Source organism: Haemaphysalis longicornis, unplaced genomic scaffold (genome assembly GCF_048455015.1).
Source record: "Haemaphysalis longicornis isolate Haplotype H1 unplaced genomic scaffold, Haemaphysalis longicornis Haplotype H1 scaffold_15, whole genome shotgun sequence".
Taxonomy (NCBI): domain Eukaryota; kingdom Metazoa; phylum Arthropoda; class Arachnida; order Ixodida; family Ixodidae; genus Haemaphysalis; species Haemaphysalis longicornis.
This window is the reverse complement of record NW_027526257.1, coordinates 17,166,535-17,184,510: the sequence shown is the minus strand read 5'-3', so window position 1 is coordinate 17,184,510 and position 17,976 is coordinate 17,166,535.

Below are 17,976 nucleotides of genomic sequence, written 5' to 3'. Positions count from 1 at the left end.
GATGAAGTTCAGGTGGTCTGCCAGGTTGGAGGCCTGGGCCTCGGAGGTGTCTTGTTCTCGCGCTTCCAATGAAGGGCAAGTCCACAGCAAATGTTTAGTGCCCGCCTCTTCGGCAGGAGCCGTGCAAAAGGGGCAGTTCTGTGCGAACGGGGCATGGTAACGTAGTTGCAACTCCCGGGTAACGGCGGGAGAGACGGCTACACCAACACAAAGTCTTCGCAGCAAGACCTCCTCCCAGTGAGCGCGTCTGCTAGGGAGGTCCGTTCCACACGGTGGAATCAGAGCTCGTGTGGCGCGACGAAGACCTTCTTTCCTGTGGAGAAACTGGTCTGGGGTGTCTAGTCGCAGTAAAGGCAATGGTCGTGGAATAAATGCAGTGTGGCAAGCACCATCCACCACAATGTGAGCGGGGAGAGTATTTCGCAGGACCCACGAGAGCCGCAAAGGGCAGGGGAACGTGTCCAGTATGTCGTGAATGTCACTCGAGACAGCTGAGTTGTTATTTACTCGGCGTAAATCACTTATGGCCGCCGTGGAGTCTGTGTAAATTTGTAAAGTAGTACCTCCAGGGGCTTGATGAAGTGCAGCAGTTAGTGCTTGCAAGCCGTCCCGGATGGCCGTAACCTCGGCCAGCATAGACGGCAGGGTGCGGCGTGTTTCGTAGAAGCACGTTTGACAGGACTCTGGTTGGGAAGGACATTGGAGTGTTGTGGTCACCACGTCGCCCTTGGCCCCAGCGTCCACAAATACCTGCACCACCTGGGGTTGAGAATCAGCCGCCAGTTCTTGTGCGACCGGGAACAGCGTGTCAGAATGTCCGTTGGACCGATTGTGCGGTCGCGTTAGGGGCCTGTTGTCGGTCACCTGGTGGTATAGCCAAGGTGGTTTGGTAACGGCGCAGGTTAGAGATGTGGGTAGCGAACGACCCATGTAGTTTCCTAACGCCGCTGTCTCAGTAACAAAGGTGAGTTTATGCATGCGGGCGGACCAACGCTGACGGACAAGCTCATCCAAGGTGTTAACTTGAGCTTCAGCCTGAAGAGCAGGGATCGGTGTTGTCCTAGGGAGGCAGGTAATTGCACGCATTGCGGCTCGGTTAATTGCCTTAAGTCGAGCCCTTTCCGCCTGGTTCAGGTGTTGGAATCGGGCGTGGTAAACAACCCGAGGCTGGAGTATAGACCGCACCAATAGACGGGCCATTTTGGAACAGGAGCCACCACACTTCTGTGAGATGCGTCGGATGAGGTGAAGCACCTGTCCCGCTTTTTGGCGAGCGGAACGTAACCACATAGACGCTGACCCAGACGCATAAATGTTTACCCCAGCCCGCGTAGTGAAGTGGCAGTGCGCACAGGTCGGCCGCAGAGTTGTAATGAGATTGGAGACACCTCCAGTCGGCGACGGCCCCAAGCACTGGCCACAGGCAGAATAGCTGTCTTCTCGGTGCAAAGTGTTAAGCCAGCATATTCACACCATTTCTGCATGTCACACAAGGCTTGTTGAAGGCACGCGGTTGGCCGAGTCAGGTCTGAGTGTGCAGTCCACACTGTGATGTCGTCCACGTACATTAGAAAGTGCATGTCAGGTATAGAGCCGAGATGCCAGGCAAGCGGCAACAAATTATAGGCTGATCAGCTTACTGTCAGTCGTCTACAAGGTATTTACCAAGGTAATCGCTAACCGAATCTCTTCAACCTTAGATTTCAGTCAACCTAAAGAACAAGCAGGCTTCCGGAAAGGTTGTTCAACAATGGACCATATTCACACGATCAATCAGGTGATAGAAAAGTGCGCTGAGTATACTGAACCCCTATATATAGCCTTCATAGATTATGAGAAAGCATTTGACTCGGTCTAAACCCTAGCAGTCATTCAGGCATTACGGAACCAGGGGGTAGATGAGCAATATATATGCATACTAGAGGATATCTACAATGAGTCTACAGCTACCGTCATCCTGCATAGGGAGAGCAGTAAAATACCTATAAGGAAGGGTGTCAGACAAGGAGACACAATCTCTCCAATGTTATTCACAGCATGCTTACAAGAAGTATTCAGAACGTTGGATTGGGAACAGATGGGAGTAAGGGTTAATGGAGAATACCTCACTAACCTCAGATTTGCTGATGGCGTTGCCTTGCTAAGTAACTCGGGGGACGAATTGCAAAGCATGCTTTCCGCACTGGGTGAACAGAGTAGAACCGTGGGCCTGAAAATAATATGCAGAAAACTAAAGTAATGATCAATAACCTCGGGGCAACACAGCAGTTTGAGATAGGTGGCGAGGCAGTGGAAGTGGTAATCGAATATATCTACTGAAGCAAAACAGCGCGAAAAAAACGAAGAACGAGGGAGAACACACACACGAGCGCTGCAATAATTAGTAAACTAACACAAAAGGAAGGATTGAGGACGGAACATGTTAGAGCAGAGCCCCGCACGCCTGCAATGAACTTAATTAATGTCTGAAGTGGGGCCAGTGTTCTCCCTCGTCCTTCGTTTTTTCGCGCTGTTTTGCTTCCGTTCATAATGAACCAACTAGCCCCACTTCAGACATTGAATATATCTACTTAGGCCAAGTTGTGACCCCAGATCCCAACCATGAGGCAGAGATAATTAGAAGGATCAGAATGGGGTGGGGTGCATATGGCAGACATTCTCAGATAATGAACAGCAGACTGCCATTGTCGCTGAATAAGATACTGTATGACAGCTGCATCCTACCGGTACTCACCTACGGGGCAGAACCTTGGAGGCTCACTAAGTGGGTTCAACTTAAATTGATAACGCCTCAGCGGGCAATCGAGCGGAAAATGATAGGTGTAACATTAGGGACAAGAAGAGAGCGGAGTGGGTCAGGGATCAAACTGGTGTTAAAGACATATTAGTAGAAATTAGGAAGAAGAAATTGACGTGGGCAGGGCATGTAATGCGAAGGCAAGATAACCGCTGGTCATTAACTGTAACAGCCTGGATTCCTAGAGAAGGCAAGCGTTGCAGGGGGCGGCAGAAAGTTAGATGGGCAGATGAGATAAAGAAGTTTGCGGAAATAAATTGGTCACATTTGGCACAGGACCGAGATAATTAGAGAATATTGGGAGAGGCCTTTGCCCTGTGGTGGGCGTAGATAGGCTGGTGACGATGATGATGATGATGATGATGACAACCACAAAAACTGGTGCTCTTTGGTCACAAGAAGCGAGACGCCATTAAGAGTACTGTCTTGGTCTGGATGAACCCCACACTTCTTGGAGAACACGATGCAAGGGAAGGATTCAGTGTAAAGCCATTCTTGTCTACCTAGCCTGCAAGTTTCCTGACAACAAGCTAGACGTTATGTTCACATATTGACATATTACATGATTTAAAAGATATCTGCACGTCGTCTACTTACATAGAATCAGAAATTGTAAGTGGCAGTGCCTTTCCAAGATAGTTCATCTTTACTATGACGAGAGTGCAGCTCAACACGCCACCTTACGGCAAGCCATTTTCTCGCACGTTATCCTTCGACAGTGCACAACCAACTCTTACTCGAAACGTTCTGCCTGACAAGTAACTAACAAGAGTGATTAACATGCTACCCGAAAAACCGAATGACTTGAGATCACTAAGGATCCCATAACGCGAAGCGGTGTCGTAGGCCTTCTCGAGGTCGAAAACGAAGTTAAACAATACCGTATATGCACAAAGGCATCTTTCATGAACGAGTCAAGTGCGACGTGTTATCGTTTGTCGATCGCCGCACCCTGAAGCCTGCATTGCAGCTATCGAGAAGACCATTGTACTCAAGGAAGTACAGGAGCCTGCGTTTGATTATCTTCCCGAAGGCCTTGCACAGGAAGCTCGTAGGGCTATAGGACCGTAACTTGAGTGGGACCATGGGTACTTTCCCTCCTTCAAGAAAGCCACTACTATGGCCTCCCTCCAAGAGTGTGGAATGTCCCTGAGAGAGAGAGAGAGAATTAACTTTATTATGTTTGTTGGGTAGTTGGACGTGGTGGGTGCCCCTAGTCCAGGGCTCCAGTCTCCAGGGCGTCGGTGGCTGCTCTGGCGATCGTTCGGCACTGCTCGTCGTAGTCGGCGCTAGACAGTGCCTCACTCCACTGCTCCTCTGTTAGAGGGTGTTTGTAAATTTTGTGGCACCCTGCTGCCGTATGGTAGAGGGTGGCTACTTGGTTGCACTTGGGGCACAGCTTCGGGTATTGGGTTGGGTACAGTTTGTGTAGACGGGAGAGGTGAGGGAAGGTGTTCGTTTGGATTGAGCGGAGTGCTGTTTGATCCTGTCTTTGCAACTTGGGATGAGGATGTGGGAATTTAATTCGGGTTGCTTTGTAGTAGCTTAGAATTTCGGAATATGTGGGCATAACAGGAACAGGAAACTCTGCTTGGGGGCTGTCAGCTCGGGGAAGGGAGGCGCGAGCCCAGACGTGAGCCTGTTGATTGCCCTCTAGAGTTTCATGGCCAGAGGCCCATATGATTTTGATTGGATTATTTGATTTGTAGCCGATTGCTAATCTGTGGGCCATTTTGCCCATGCGCCCTCTCGCCCACTGCCTGCAGGCGTTTTGGGAGTCAGAAACAATGTTCATTTGTGAATCCTGCTGACCTGATATGATAGCTAGAGCGATTGCCGCTTCTTCTGCTTCAATAGGTGATGATGTCCGCACGCTAGCAGTTATGGTGCGTTGCTGAATTGGGTTGTGCGCACAGATGGCGGCTATGCCACCGGTACTCGTAATGGCAGCATCTGTGTACCACGTGTACGATGAATTGCCGTATATTCTTTCGATATTACGGCATCTGTCCAACCTTCTGCCGTAGTGGAGTGTAGGGTTCATGTTTTTAGGTATGGGTGCTACTTTCAGGGCCTTGGATATGCAATCAGGAATCTCGTGGGTGGTTGCGTGCATGGTGTCATCTACACGATAGCCCAGTCGCTTTAGGGTTTCCCTGCCAGTGTGGCTGGTTTTTAACCTCTCAAACTGGCCTATTCTATGTGCCTCGAGTATTTCTTCAACTGTATTGCTAATTCCGAGTTCATTTAATTTCTGTGTCGACGTCCATTGGGGTAATCCTAGCGCCATTTTGATTGCCTTTCTAAGTGCTGTGTTGAGTGTTTTGATGTTAGTCTTGTAAACATAAGAATGGAGCTGAGTATGCGACTCGTGAGATTATGAGAGCGTTGACAACTTTTAGAATGTCCCCTTCTTTCATCCCGTGTCTTCTGTTGGTTACTCGGTTGATCATTCGTAGTGCTTGTTCTATTTGTTTTATTAAATGGTTCAGGGCTGTTCCGCAGCCATTGTCCTGCTGTAGTCTTAGCCCCAGCACTTTTAGTGTCTTTAATGTTGGGATAGGTTTCCTGTCTATGTTGATTGTCATCGGAGTGGGTGGTACGAATGTTTTTCTCGGTGTTCTTTTGAGGATTTGGACCAACTCTGATTTTTCCACCGAGCATTGTAGTCCGCACTGGGAGGCTTACTTTTGCACGGCCGTTGCTGCTGTTTGTAGGGCTTCTAGCTTTTCTCCGTCTGACCCCGTGGTTGTCCATATGGTTATATCGTCGGCGTATATTGCATGACGGATATTGGGGATTTTGTTTAGGGTTCCTGGAAGCTTGTGCATTGCTACGTTAAAAAGCATTGGAGATATCACCGAGCCCTATGGTGTGCCTTTATTCGGTGCTTTGTGCGTGTCTGTGCGTATATCCCCAATTCCTATCGTGGCCGTCCGGTCCTCTAAGAAAGAACGCACATAGTTAAATAGTCTAACTCCGCAGTTTAGGTCGTTAAGGTTGGATAAAACTGTTTGGTGGGTGATATTGTCGAATGCGCCTTTTAAATCAAGGGCCATGATGACCGCTTGATTTACACAAGAAGCTGCATCTAAAACTTGTTCCTTAATTTGGAGTAAAATATCCTGGGTTGACAACTTTGGCCTGAAACCGTATGTTGTGGTAGAGAAGAGCTGGTTAGCCTCTGGGTAGTTCTGCAGTCTATCCAGAACAACATGTTCCATTATCTTACCTGCACAGGAGGTTAGCGATATTGGCCTCATGTTACCTATTGACAATGTTTTGCCCGGTTTGGGGAGAAGAATCATTTCTGCGTGCTTCCATTCCGGTGGCAGTGTTCCTTCCTCCCAGTGGCTTTTGTAGTAGTTTGCGAGAGCTCCTATAGATCTGTCGTCTAGGTTTTTCAAGTATTTGTAGGTTATTCCGTCTTTGCCAGGTGTGGTGCTCTTTGCTATCTTAGTAAGGGCCCTTCTAATATCCGCTTCCGTAATTGGCCTGTCTAGGGTTGGGTTGGCGTCGCCGCTGTACGTGTAGGTTTGCGGCCCAGTCCGTGTGGGATTTCGAAGATATTTGTCCACGAGTGCTGTTTTTAGTTGTTCCTGTGTTCCCGGGAAATTGTGTATAATCTTGTTTACATCGTGTTTTTGTTGCTGGCTGCCTTGTACTGTGTCTGCTAGTTGTTTAAGTAGTGCCCAGGTTCGAGAGAAGTGCAGCGTACCTTGTAGGTTGTTGCACATGTTTGCCCAGTTTTGGTTGTTTAGTTCTCTCGCGTATTCATTTGCTTCCGCTGTTATCTTCAGTATTTTAATTTTGAGCTTCCTGTTGTGTCTTTGCCTTATATCCATCTTTTATTCTATAGATGTAGTAGTGTTTCAAGTGTGTCTACGTGTAGGTATTGTATCATTTTTTGTGTGTGTGATCATATCATTGTATGTGGGCCTGGAGCTGAGGGTTTACAGTGCTCAAAGCGAGCCTTCAGCCCATGCAATGAAAACTGTGAGGTATAAGAAGACCTATTGTTATCTCGTATAGGCTCCTTTGTATAGTGTGCTGAACTGGAGACGTGTTCAAAGTGTGCGAGAGTGTCAGCCTGGTATTCGAGCTATTGTGCTGACCAGAGGCAGCCTGTGTGTTTGTTGTCCCTTGAGATTGCGTATTTGTGGTCATACTTTTCCTGTGTCTGGGTAGGAGTTTATTGATGTTATGACAGAACGCCAACTATCTCGTTTGGCCTCAAGGCGAACACGCTTTTCTAATTCGTTTGCCCGTTTGAACAACAAAAGTTTACCAGACGTGGGGTACCGATGTAGGACACCCCAACCCTTGTTCTTGTCCCCTCGCGCTCGCCTACAGTCCTCATTCCACCACGGCCTTCTCTCGTCGCGCGGATCACCACAGTCGTGGGGAATAAACTTTTTGGCGGTGGGGACAGTGTGCGCCGTGAGGAGTTTAGTAGCTTCTTCAACGTGTAGGTGTCCAATAGATGTGTGGTGTAGTTTGGATGTCACTGTAAATGTATTCCAGTTAGCTCTTGCTTCATTGAACCGGTTTCGGGAAGATGGACTGCATTGGTCTTTGCCTATATATGTTAGTGAGGTGGGGAAGTGGTCACTACCGTATGGGTCCGTGCCCACGCCCCACTCAAGACGAGGAAAGAGATCTGCGGAGCCAATAGCAAAGCCAACATATAAGTTTGTGTTTTGTACTATGTTATGGTATGCAGGCTGTTTCTTGTTCAAAAGGCACGCTCCAGAGGATGTTGAAAACTTCTCTATCAGGCGACCTCAGGCATCTGTGCGAGAACAGCCCCAAATAGAATTTTGTGTATTAAGGTCGCCGGTTAGGATGTATGTTTTGGGAAGCTGGTCGACAAACGCCTCAAAATCAGAGCTTGAATGTGCAAGATCTGGAGGAATGTAAATGGACCATAACATTATTATTCTATTAAAGGGACACTGAAGTGATTTGTAAACAATGCGGGATTACGAGCGCAAATTGTAGTCCGGACTCCCTAGGCCCTGTTTCGACCACTCTGAGCGCTTTTACGCGAATTTATTTAGTAAAAAATCAATTCGAAAATGCTGTCCTCCTCTCTTTACGCTCGCCTATTTTCTGTGGCGTTTTCGTGTGACGTCAGCAGGAGAGGACCTGGCAATTGGCTGCGCTACTGCACGGCTCACCGATCTTCCGCGACCGAGTCAGTCGGCCCAGCGTTCAGTCCGCCGGCCGCCGACGAATCGTCGTAATTCACTTGATCAGTTAAAATTAGGCCACAACACGTTTGGGAATGGAAGAATGTGCCTTTCTTTACTTCGTTAGTTTGTACACTGTATCTAGCTCCAAGTCAAGGTCGCTTCACACAAGCGCTGCACAAGCGCACATGCGACGCTTCGCTGACTGGTACGCCTGTAGGAAAATTTAAGGCCTCTTGAAGGGGGAGAAGAGTCAGCGAACTCAATATAGGTACTAAGGAAATAAAATCAACTGATGTTTTTATCGTACAGCGTAAAACTAGGGTGCGGGAAGCACTTTTTTGCGCTGGGCGAACAAGCAGCGGTAAGCAGCACGACTACGCATCTGACAACGCTTTTCCGTCTACGAAATGCAATTACTAGACGTGAGCTATTGTGGAAACTCGGGGGACACTTACTGCACAAGCGCAATACAACAAATAGTCACCTAAGCTGCTTGAAATACTAAAACTAAATAAAAGTGTAAACTGGTTATACATTATATAGCCTATATTTTCTACATCGGCATTGCTCGCTTGTAGCCTAGTGGTCTGGAGCGCTAGGTACATCACCCGAATTGTTTTGCCAGTCACAAATTCGAATCCCCGTGGTACATGCTTTTTTTTTATAAGTTGACTTTTTCGTTTTGCGCCGATGTTTTCTATACTCGGACCTTTTTTTGGGCTGCAATGTTCATTGCTCCACGAACTATTCCACAGAACTCGCGCAGGCTGGCACTGGTGCGCTAGCGAGTTCTTGTTGGCGTGCTGTTGCCATATGCACCGACTGCATGCCGGCAGTGGGCCCAGGCCAGAATCAACAGACCCTTGGCCTGGTGCGAACACGCTTTTTACGATACAGGCGTGAGTGAGGCAAGCTGCAAATATGGGGGAAAACCGCATGCATTTGAGCGTCTGCGGGGACGCGGAGGGCGTTCATGCACTGCGTAGGGCTCAGCTTATGAATGCTACGATTCCAGGCCGTACTGGGAGGCTTATCTTATGCATTTTACAGTCGACATCATGGCAGAAGCGCGGGACTACGATTACTGTGATATTGAGGATGCCCATCCAACGACGCCATCGGATGTCAAACATGTCGTTTTACAGAACCGAATCCGAAACGGAAACTTCTTTGATAGCTAGCCTTGGGCATCGTCCAATCACGGTGCCCCCTCCTTCCAACGCCACAGCTTAGTTGGTGTGGCCGCCGCAAACCGCGCATGGTATTTTTTCTTCTTTCGCGCTTTGTGAAATAATTACCGATCAGTCAACCGGATAAATGATGAAAAGTGTGCTAATTTGAGCCAGTCTACGCAGTGCAAGCAAAAACGGAAGCTTGACAAATTCACTTCAGTGTCCCTTTAAATATTATTGTGTGTATTGCTGCAGCCTCAAGGACAGTGTTCAGAGTCACAAGGTGGCATGTTAAGGATTTCGGGGCGATTATTGCACACCTCCAGAAGAGTGCGCAGCCATTCCTACCCTTTATGTATACCATATATCTATTTAAGAAACTTCTGTGCTTGGAATTGAGATATCTTTCCTGAACACACATTAAACTTGGCTGCTTACCATGCAGGATCTCGTGCACGTCATAAAGATTATTTCGAAGGCCTCTGCAGTCCCATTGAACAATATTTCCTTTTCCTATTATTTAGTGTGAGAGCTAGTGGAGTGTGTATGCTTTATGTTTCGTTATTCCGGGCTGTGACTCTCGTCTTTTTGTCTTGTCGGGAGGCTTTGGCGTCGGGACGCGTTCTTTGCAGTGCAGCGAGGACAAGAACGGTCCGACGTCTCTTTTGTTCTCAGATGTCCTCGTACTGGTGTGTGATCAGTGTCCTTGGACCCGACAGACTTTTGGGCGCGCTTTTCCTTGCCTGCAACCGTCGGGGGCTTCAGGAACGCCTCGGATGGCGCGGGTAGTGCGGTGGGGGTGGGAGCTGCCGTTGGTTCCTCCGTCTCTATCTCCTCCGGGCCCGCGTGTGTGGTTGGGGCCGGTGGAGAGGAAGAAGTGGATGATGCAGCATCCCCAACGGACGATGTTGCATCCACAGCCGCTTCGGTCTCAGCGAGCGGTGCGGCGACAGATTGGGCTGCATTGGGCAACCCCGGGGGGGAGGGGGGCGCAGGCGGGACCAAGTCCGACTCTCGGTACTGGGTCCCCGCCGAAATCAGACGCCGCTCCGTCGACCGGTGAGCTGCGTCGGCATACCTACCCAGCGGGAAGAGGTGAACCTTTTTCGCGCCTCTGGGAAGGTGATGTTTTCTTTGACCTTTACATTGATGACTTGTTTTCCTGCTTAAATTTCTAACAAATGCGAGGCCACGCTGCTTGGGGCCCCTGGCCGTTGGCACAGGTGAAAATCTGGGTGTTGCAGATTTGGGACGGGTGGTCATGTTGAACGCATTTTGCTCAGGTAAGCCGGCCGCGGCAGAAGTTAGTGCCATGCCCAAACCATTGCCACTTAAAATAGCGCTGCGGCTTAGCATTGTAACGCCGGACTTGGCATCGGATGAAACCTGCATTTATAAGCTCGGGGTTGTTGGCCTGTCAAAGGGTAGAATGAGATGCTACGTTGGGATTTCTTTTTCCTCTCTACGTATGTTTATGCGAATGACCCCTTTTACGCCCTGATCTCGAATGCTCTCCAGCAGATAGACTTCAGTGTCGTTCAGTAGATTGGGACCGGAGATCACACCCTGGGAACTGTTTAATCTGCGGTGGGGCATGACCCTGATATTAAGATCAGCAATTCTGGTCTGGCTCAAGAGTGTTTCTGCCTTCTTTTGCGTGGTGACTTCCATCAGCAATTCCCAATTCTTTGTTTCTTGGCTTTGTAACCCTCACCAGTTACCCTTTCCAGGAACTTTGTTAAGAAGACGGCCAATGAAGCTACAGATCTTGCTGTGTCAGTTGACTCAATTACAATAAAACGAGAATATTTGTTCACGGTTGTTGGAAAGACAGTTGTTGAAAGAAGTGGAAAGGAAACTTCGGTGCGACCCTTTTTCGTATGCCGATCACGTTTGGGGGAGGGGGCTTCAAAATACTATACAGCATGTTTAATAGTAGGAGACAAGGGTACTTTCTTCTTCAGCCTTACCCTGATAGCTGAAGAGGTCGCGGAGCTTTCTGCCTGGTGAGCAGACATGGACTCCATCTGCCAGAGCTTGACCTGGGCTCCGACGGCCACCGTTTAAGGTTCCTACCCTCCACCTTAAAACTCATTACCACGGTCGGTTACAGCGTGGTTATGGGGGCACGGAGTCCGCGGTGTCCCCAAAATCATTACCAAGACTGCTCAAGCTGCCCGAGTGGCGGTCAGCCTTATCTTGATAGCTTAAGAGGTCCCCGAGCTCCCTGCCGGGTAGAAAGACATGAAGCCCAACCGCGGGAGCTTGACCTGGACTCCAACGGCCACCGTTTGTGGTTGCTAACCCTCCACCATACAATACATCACCGCGTTTGGTTTCAGTCTATGTTTGGCGGCTCGGGGTCCGCGGTATCGCCAGTTCCGTGCCCCGTACCAGACTAACAAAAAGTGAACGGCTTGGTGTACAGTACATTCTGTCCAGGGCAGTGTATCGGATAAGAAAGTTTACAGCCCCCCAGCGCGGTCCGCACAATGTTTCAGTATTCATTTGTTCAATTATAAGTGTGAATGGCGTTGTCCGTATGTAATCCGCCTCGGGAATATGCAATAACCCCGATCTTGTGTGCGACGATGTCGCAACAATGCGCGTATTGTGCCTCTTCGAGACTTTGGCGTGCTACGGGCAGATAAACAGCACTGTAAGCCGGTGGCGGCTGCCTGGTGCGCGCGTTAAAGCTTGAAGATTTTTCTAAGTGAGTATAAAATGTGGGTGTTTCCAACCCCATCCCAAGTATCATATTCTCTGTGAGGCACTCTTTTTATTTCATATATGATATTGAAAAGTCACCTTGCACAAGCGCAAGTGCTTCAAAAGAGCAAGCCTGTTTTATGCACGCTGGCTTTGCTTGTAGTGATCCGCGACCATTGCAAATGTTATTCTGATGATGCAAAAAAAGAAAAACTGTAGTGTGTCGAGATTTTCGGGCGTTTTACGGGGTGCTATCATTTAGACTGATTCCTCAAACGCACCCGTCCCGTAGTCTAGCTGCAGATTAAGCGCGTAGAACCCCAAACTAAAAAAGACATTTTCATGTCTTTTTAATGTACGTAAAAGAGCAGGTGCAAATATTTTAGCTGCATGACATCTGGGAACGTTTTACCTTTTATGGAAAAACTTTCACTTCAAGTGCCTTTTTCGTGATATGCAAAGCCCATGTTTTGCAACTCTGTTTACAACACTTGTGTGAACAGAACACATCCTCACATGCCTTTACACATCTTTGGAATGGAGTAGCATCTGAATACACCGTGCGGGTATAGTTCAAAATAACTGTTGGCCTTATCAGTTTATTTTTGTAGCTATCATTACAGTAAATGTTACTGTTCTTAATTCCTTAAATGTTGTCATTCACCGATACCTTACCTGGGCTACAAAGAGAGAAGTACTTCTAGAGAAAATCTAAAAGGCTCATTTGAAGAAGTGATCGCTGATATTCATGACACGTTGTTTTAGTCTTTTACAGCATGCTTACGCTCAGCCTAGTGTTGTATTAGAGTGATATTCTTAATGTACCCTTCAGTGTTTAAGGTAGCCTGGGATCACTGTGAGACTGCATTTTGCATGCACCAGCTTCGAGGAAAAGTATCTGCACTTTGCATGTTGGCTGCTAATAATTTGCATTTTTCAAGAAATTCACCGCTAGCAGGCAGACAATTTGCCTTGAAGATAATGAAAGGGTACGAATACGTGCTTCGAGACCATAGAAGATATTTCGATGGGATGTTGAGTGTGTTTAGAGGTCGTAAAAAATGAAGAACACTGTGCTTTCTGCTGTTCTGAATTCTCTTGCCATTATGTGCGTAGTTCAATTGGAGTCAGCTGAGTTTGCTTAGTTGAGTTTAGGAATCGTTTTAAAAAAGCATTTGAGCCTTAGCTTGAGCCTTAGCGGGATTTCCAACACTTTTATAACGGTGACACAGATAAGGTTAACCGATCAGATGGCCAGATATAATTGTGAAGTCTAATTTCCAAACTTGCAACATCGTTGCACTCCTATCACTCCTTTCGTCATATTGCTACCTACCTAGAACTGTTTAATTTTGTAACTTAACATAACCACACTTTTTGTTGGCTTTAGGCTAGCGTGGCGGTGTCTGAATATTAACTTTGGAGTTTGTTCAATGTTTTCGTAAATGTTAGACCTTTTTATGTCTTTAAAACGTCGTGAGCTAGGTGAGTTTGATGAGCTGAACTTTGTTTAGTTTTGTTTCTTGTGAACAGTCTTGCTCCACCGTGGACAAAAATTTAACCGCATTCGAAACAGAAACAAGGTGTTAGAAGTGTCAAGTAAAAAAGATGAGTGATGTCTTAAAATATTCAGCTGTATGCATAAAATGAGGACAGCTTTCAGGATACCACGCCCTGAACATGGAGGCTAAGAGGATCTGACGTACCAAGTTAGCTTGTAATTCGTATGAAGCTTTAACTGAAAAGTAAAGTTTTTTCCTTGGCTACGATTGGTGTTACGATTCTTAGGAACACGAACTGCAATTATGGTATTACCTAATGGTAGTTAAACAAAGTGTTACATTTGACCTTTTTCCTCATGTTAGACTCCTGAAGCCTTCGAACTGTGGAGAACACTTTGCCAGCGGGTTATTGAGGAGTAAGTGTCAGAGGTTTCAGGTTTGGAATTTGAGCACGAAGGAAATGAGGGGCGCTTAGCCGTAGCATGTTTTCTTTTTTTAATAAGGCTTCTTTGTGCTTCAAATCACTTACGGCAACTTTATTTACTAATGTGAATGTATTCGCCCCCATCATTAAATGGTTAGCATTGCGGCGGATATCACTTGTGGAAGTGCTGTGAAGCGCAGTGATTGTGATGAACACTGAAAAATGACAGGAAATCATCAGATGGCCCAGCGCATTTTGCTTTTGTATCGGGCCTCTGCCCATTAACGCTTCTACATGTGCTCTTCGGGTTCGCTATATCACGGTGTCCTCGGCAACTAAAGAAACATGCCTAATATAATCTCAGTGATTGGAGAGTTGTTGCTGCTTTCCAGCTCTGCAGCTTTTTCTCTCCACTTGTTTGGCAGCTCGATTTATTTTGTACACGAAGACATAAAAAAGCATGCGAAGAATATATCAACATATTTGAAGCTAACAATGCTCCAAGCAAATCGTTACTAGTGAAGGAGTAGAGAAAAATAATATTTGCCCGCTGCAGCCTAGTCTCGGCAATGTGCACCTCCTTCCAGGGCTTTGATGTAAAAAAATGCGTGCAGATGAGTGGTGACAGCATACTATGCTACTACGCATCTATTGCACTTCTCTCCTGATAATTAGTGCCTTCTGGTGCACTGTGCAATAATTAATTGTTGCCCATAAAAGCATTGCTTGTAGCAGGCAGCTAACTAAACAGCTGCCGGTGTTCGTAGGAACCTACATAGGCTTTGAATGTATTGCATGCATTAGGCTTTATGTTTCTATTTGAGCTCCTACAGTAAATTGCGCCTGATCCCCATTTGTAACTGCTTTTAGCAGTTGCACTGCCGTTGCGACCAACACGAGATTCACCTGCTTGAGGAAAGGTGTTTCTCGAGCTGTGGTGTTCCCTGTTCCCTTTCTCCATTAGCCACTTTTAAAATTTTTGCAGCTGCAGATGGGCAGGTCAGCAGCACTTTTTCCCTCGTCGTTGCTGTACACTAATGAATCTTATGGAGACAAAAAGCCAGAAGTTAGCGTGCACTTTTTTTAACCTACAACTTTAGCTGAATACGGGTTTCGATAGCAACCTAACGTGGTTTTGTTTCTGTTTAAAAATATTTTATTTTTATTCAGACATGTTAGTACTTTGGTTACATCATTTTGATGTAGCTCTATAGCCCCATTGTAAGATTGCTGTGAAAATGTTTGTGCCGCGTTATCTGCTTACTTAAGGAGTTTGTCACTGAACTGAAAGTTTGCAATCTCATTAACGTAGATGTTAAATAAAAGTGGTCCAATCATGGATCCTTGTGGCAATCAGTATTTGACATGAATGAAGGCCCTACGAGCATTTTCTGACACCCACTACTTAAATGCGATCAGCCAAATAGCTGGTAAAACATTTCTTGTAAGATGAGCGGAAACCTATATTCTGTAGTTAGTGTAGCATTATGTTTTGGTCGAGGGTGCCGAATGCTTACGTTCACTCAAAAAAAAGTCCAAATACTATTTTCTTTTGGTCTATATGCTTCTTTATATAGTCACTGCATTCTTCTTACAGATTAATATTACTAAGTTTACTCCTGAAGCCGTATTGCGTTACACTTAAAATAGAAAATCTATCACAGAAAGACATCATGCTTTTGTCTACAAGTTTTTTCCATTATAAGGCATAGAATAAGGATAATTGAAATCGGTCTGAAATTACTCTTGCCCGCCTTACGGTCGGGTATATGAATGGGCCTAATCACTGATATATTAATGCCATGCGGAATTACGGCAGTTCACGAGCGTCCGCCTAAAATAAACACAAGCAAGTCCTTAAATTTCAATAATTATATTTTACGTCTCCTTATCTCAATCGGTCGTAACCGGTAGGTTTATCTAGGCAAAGTGTATTAATAACTTTCCATTCCTCGTTTCCATCTACTGGCGGCAGGAAGGCAGAATTCAAAAGTGAGGGCGAATATATGACAAACCCGACACCACACCAGACTTTTCGTTCAACATCTCCAAAAAGCTTCAATACTTTCTTACGATAGTCAATGGGTGTTCTGGAGCCAAAGTATTCATTAGACTCTTATTTAAATTTGTTTCCCTTGGCTTGTGCATTAGATCATTTTAAAAAAACCTATGTTTTTTATCATATTGTTTATACACTTACCAAAACGTGCCGCAAAATATTGCATTTCACTTAGGCGCAGTTTTCCGTCAGCCTATTACGAATTATTCGATATTCTCGCTGCAGGAGTAAATCAGATTCTTAAAAAATATTGGTTCTTAAAGTCTAACAGCACTTTCCCTTTTGGCGCTGTAGAAATGCTGTCTAATAGTCGACATAAAAAGAAAGGTGGCTTTAAAAACTGGTTTGAAACTTGATTGCACGTAGCAGAGACGGTCCAATAAATTGGTGATTTGCGAAACCGAAAGTGAGAACATAATGAGAAATAGCGCAAAAACAAAACTTGGACTTGGTTGAGTGCGATTAGGACGTTGTGTATATTATCCCTTTCAAATGTGGAAAGAAGTACATCGGTCAGACTGGGCGTTGCCTGAACGTTCGCCTTCGTGAGCATAATAGCATAAAAGCTCTCATTTGGCCATGCATTGCAAGAAGTGCACGGGCCGTCAGGAGGTGCCACTCACGCTCACTGATGGAAATCAAAACAACCAGGAATGCGCGTGCCATCCGGAGCTACCGCACACCATCGTTCTTGAAAACACCGTAAGCGAGTAACATTGTACTGTGCTTCTTTCGGAGTATGAACACGTGCGGTTTCCTTGTATGCAGTGTTTTTGGTGGTTGCTCCCCGTGACTGTACAAAATTGTAGATTGTACTGTACTTTTGTGTTGGCGGTGGCTTAGATTGTGTGTATATATTTGTGTATTTTGACGATTAAACGTTTCATTTGCTAGTAGCGCTTCGTCCCGTTGCCTTTCTTGTCCAAGTTTTGTTTTTGCGCTGTTTCCCATTATGAACCTATACCAACAAGCCCAACTCGCAGTTCTTCTGAAAGTGAGCACAGCAGCCGCTCGCAACAGCCAACTATTATGTGCAGAAAGTTGCTCGTTTCACACTTTTTTCCTCATGAAGACCAATATTTTTTTGGACATTCTATAAACAAACGTCCGTGCAACAAAAATGCGTAGAGTGTGCAGTGGGACTATATGTAGCTCCCAATAAGTCGCAGTCGACAATGTGGCCGGAGTACTAGCCTTTGCTTGGTGAGTTTACCATAGTGACTGATTGGAGCTACTATTTGAAGAGATAAAACAGCAGGTTTCAATAGTGTTTTCGTAAAGATAACAATCAACAAGCAGTGATACAGCATTTCAGAGTCCCACGGATACGCATTTCAATACCATTCGAGCAATAAACTATTATAATATTGTTGTTGCCGCAGTTGCAGGTAATCGCCTATGCCTTACTTCAAAAGCTCACGAAACAGCGAGTTGGCAGTACGTTTTGGCTCCGTTAGAATGCATTGTAGGGAGCAGACCGAGTTGTGGCGGATGCGGCTTCCTTCATTATTCTGTATGCGTAAGCCCGGCCATAACTGGGATCGCTGAACACGGGCTATTCAATCTGCCAGTTCATACTCAAGATCATGGTGTTGCTACAAGGCTTCCCCCCTAGTGCGCAGCGCAAAAAACGGAAACGAAACCACATGTTATTATCAATCTGTTAGTAGATAGACATGATGATCAAACTGGAGTGCGGTAGCGCGGGCGAGCTTTTATGTAGCATCTTTTTCCGACGCGTGCTTTATTGAACAGCAGAGCTATTGTATATGCCGGTAATTTGTTGTACATAATGCGTTAAAAATACCCGAGAATGCGGAGGGTGTGCGCGCGTGCCTCGCAGCAACCGCCGACCGACCTCATATGCACAGTGGCTCTAGAAAAAAAAAAGGCAAAAAGCCTGCGGAATACCACGCGTTACTAGTGACCAGCAACGGAAAACTTGTTAAACACCTTTTCGATGGAACCTCGACGTAACTCCAGGAACGCAGGGCATACGCCATGCATGTCAGCGCGCCACTGCGCCGAAGATCTTGTCAAGCCGCGCATGCAATGTTTGGCATGAAGAACACGACGATATCGATGCATATGACGATGACTACTACTAGCTCATCACAA